Raw genomic sequence first — 3,800 nt, forward strand, 5'->3', positions numbered from 1 at the left:
GGTACTACAGGCATGTACATCTGGTACTACAGGCATGTACATCTGGTACTACAGGTACCAAGTACATCTGGTATATCAGGTACTATAGGCAGGTACATCTGGTACTACAGGAAGGTACATCTGGTACTACAGGCAGGTACATCTGGTACTACAGGCATGTACATCTCGCACTACAGGTACCAAGTACATCTGGTATATCAGGTACTACAGGTACCAAGTACTTCTGGTACCACAGGCAAGTACATCTGGTACTACCGGCAGGTACATTTGGTACTACAGGTACCAGGTACATTTGGTATATCAGGTACTATAGTTACCAAGTACATCAGTTACTACAGGCAGGTACATGTGGTATCTGGTATACTTCAGGTTCATCATCAGGGGGTTCAAAAGTGTCAGGAGCAGGAGACTATTTGAATATGTTGGAGGCTGACTAAGTAATTAATGTGTGTGTGTGTATACTAGGGTAATCATTAGACTGCATGACTTAGGAGCTGCTATTTTTTATTTTTTTACTTGCTTGATTTAATGTTTTCTTCTCTCTCTGCAAATATTCTGTTTTTTGTGCTCTCAACAGGGAACAGATGGCTTTTTCCACATTAAAGTATGATTGGGCTCTTCACTTTTAGGACTACAGATGAGCAGGAAGCCTTTTAATGTGTCGGTAATGTGTCTGTTGCCCAGGAATGAGTAAAACTAGAAGTAGCATAAAGAAAACAGGAGGTCAATACTAAACGTGGAATCAATGGAAACAGAAGACAGTGGTGTAAAAATGAAAAAAAATGGAGGTTGGAAAGTGACTACCTGTGGAAAACATATTAAGATTTTCCCTGATGATCATCATGGTGGCCCTCAAAGGGCCAGTTGTAATTCATTTCAATGTTTCACATTTTATTTTAACTAAATATGAAACAACACAGCAGCTGAACTCTATGTGGTATTTTGTGCTTTATTATGAACACAAATACAGCTGACTAAATGTGAAATAAATAATAGAGAAATACTATTTAAAGTAAAAWTAATAGAGTTTTACTCACTGTTGAGTTGTGGTGAGTAGCTGCCATCTTTAATTCTGAACTCTCCCACTTTCCAACAGAGAATTCCCACTGTTCCAGTTTAGATTTACAGCTTGTAAATGGGAAATTCCCACTTTCCCATACAGCTGAGCTACAGCAAAAGAAGCCAAAAATGTAGCCAAATGGAGAATTTACTTTGTAAAATTTGCCGACTGGTTACTTTTGAACCCTTCTCCTAGTGATGAGAAGCAGTCATTTTGCAGGTAAAATAATCAACATGCCTYATGGGAGATGTAGTTATGGGCCATTGCTGGCTTTAAAGTCACTTCAGCTTATTTTAAGACATTAATACATCTTTGAATCTCTTGTGGACCACATAAAATGCTGTAGTGGACCACATTTGGCCAACGAGCCTTGAGTTTGACATGTGCTTTAATATTTTCAAGCAGTAAAATGTAACTTTTTCCCCCCACAGGGAAATCATCTGCCTTTAAATGTACTCATACTTAGTTCAAGCCCTTATCAATCACATCTTTACATATTTAGCTTCTCAACCAAACACCCACATAGTAAGTTTTCTAAAACAGGATTCCCTGAACACCACAACCTGCTGACTCTAAAAGGATGTGCACATGCTGTAAGGCTTTAGACTGAGCTAACCCCACCCCCACCCCTGGATGCTGTGCTTCATCTGCCTCTTCTACTACAAGAATTTGACTGGAAGACTTTTTTTCTCTCACTTTTTTAATGCTGACACATATTTCATWGTGTTGAGTGACTTTTACGAACCTAGACATGGCTGAAGAAAAAGCCTCTTGTTGCCTAAACATGTGCAGCGGACTTAAATGAAACAGTGTGAGCAGGTGTGTGTTTGTTGCTGTGCTGTCAATCCTGGGTGATAACAGGTTGCTCAGCTCTCAGAGCTCTCTGCCAAGAGCTGTAGGCTTTGGGAGGGTTTTTTTTTTTCAGGAAAAATGTTCCTACTCATTCAGAATTCACCTCACATGAACATATTTGTCATGAAAAGAGGCACTCAAAAGAAGAGACTAGCTCAATAAAAAGAAATCACAGTTGTGCATCTATTTTTAACTTCTTCTTCTTTTAWAGTTTTTCTTTTCTCATGGCTGCTTCTTTTTTCTTTGCTGGAGTTTAATACAAAAAAAGATCTATTTTCAGTACTGGTTCCATTTCAGTCTATTATGTAAATACTTTATTTAAATATACAATAATGAAACCATGATTAAAGGCACATTTCACATTAAAATCCAAATCCTGACTAATATTTGTTGAGGTCTGTTACACTCCATCGCTTTTTGGTGCACAGGCAATAATGATGCTGCCACCCTCTTCATACTTACCAAAGAGTTTTTTTTTTCTTGCTTCTGCATATACAACATGCTCACATATTCCCTCACAATGCTTTATTCAACAGAACATTTCCACAATATTACTACTGTGTACAACCACAAATGTAGCACTCCCAGAATGAAGCTCTGGCACAATTCTCTTGGACCACCTCAGGATGCAACTACGTGCTAGAAGATAATTTCTTGTATGAGGCTGCCAAAACTAGCATCATGTCAGAGCTAGTATATTTGCATGACTTTGTCATAATCATGTTCCTCTGTGTGACAAGTACATCTTCAAATACTTAACAGCTAAGCTGCACAGGTGCATGGTTATGCTGCCATGCTCCACTAAACATCCTGATACAMTGACACCGTGATGTGATGGTTTTACATACCTTTTCTACAAAAATTTTGTGAACGTTTAAAACTCTCCGTGACCTATAATAATGTTCTATCAGATGTTGCCCAATGTGCTCTTAATACACACCTGAAGAACTCACCAAAACCCTGCGAAGATCAGCCCTGTTACAGCTGATTGTTTTTATTGTAGCAGGATTGTCATCATGTTTGAAAGTSGCCTAAGGGTGTTAAAGTCCTCGGAGAGCAGCTGTTCTCAGAAGAAATGACACTTGGAATTAAACTTTCCTTTTTTTTTACTTAGGTTTTTTTTTTCTCCACCAAACGAGTTTCAGTGCTCCACTGTAGCCATATTCCACTTCTGTCTTCACTCAGACCTGAAAAATTGGTGCCATAGCYGTGTTTCCATCAATATTTTTAATGCACATTTTGAAGTATYGCATCAGAAAGGGTGAATGGAAATGGCATGATTCGAAAAACTTCCTCTAATTTGCAAAAAAGTTGATACGCTCACTTGAGGTTGTTTTTGAAAAAGAGTTAATGCGCAAAAGGAGAGATGGAAACACATTTGCCGAATAAGTTCTGACATAGTGAACATTTACCTCACATGGTTGATCAACTGTTCCCGCTGTCTGAACGGTACCGGTAGCAATACCAGAGCAACTACAGCCACGACGGGCAGCAGGACCCTCCTCCCGCTGTCGGCGTATTCTCAGTTATTCATGTAATGTGAAAAGAATTGCATTTCTTTCTCTACAGACAGCATGTTGCCAAAACTAGTTGAAACGACAGAATAATTACAACTTTCCCGATAGCAGCAACACGTTCCTAATAACTTCTCTCCATTGTCCTGAGATGTGTGGTCCCTGTGAGTTTGCGATTTTAACTTCCTGTTTGCTACATGCATGCGTGAAACGTAATTGATTCTCTTCAAGCCAGCTGATGGAAAATGTCTGATTCGCATTTCTTCGTTTTTTTCCATTTTGCAAAATTTTAAAAATTTGCTCAAAATTCGAATTAAAATTGGATGGAAACACAGCTAATGTGTTTCTGCACCACATATTTGCTAGACCGGCCC

The sequence above is a fragment of the Austrofundulus limnaeus genome, unplaced genomic scaffold, assembly GCF_001266775.1.
Source record: "Austrofundulus limnaeus strain Quisiro unplaced genomic scaffold, Austrofundulus_limnaeus-1.0 Scaffold40, whole genome shotgun sequence".
In the NCBI taxonomy this organism is placed as follows: domain Eukaryota; kingdom Metazoa; phylum Chordata; class Actinopteri; order Cyprinodontiformes; family Rivulidae; genus Austrofundulus; species Austrofundulus limnaeus.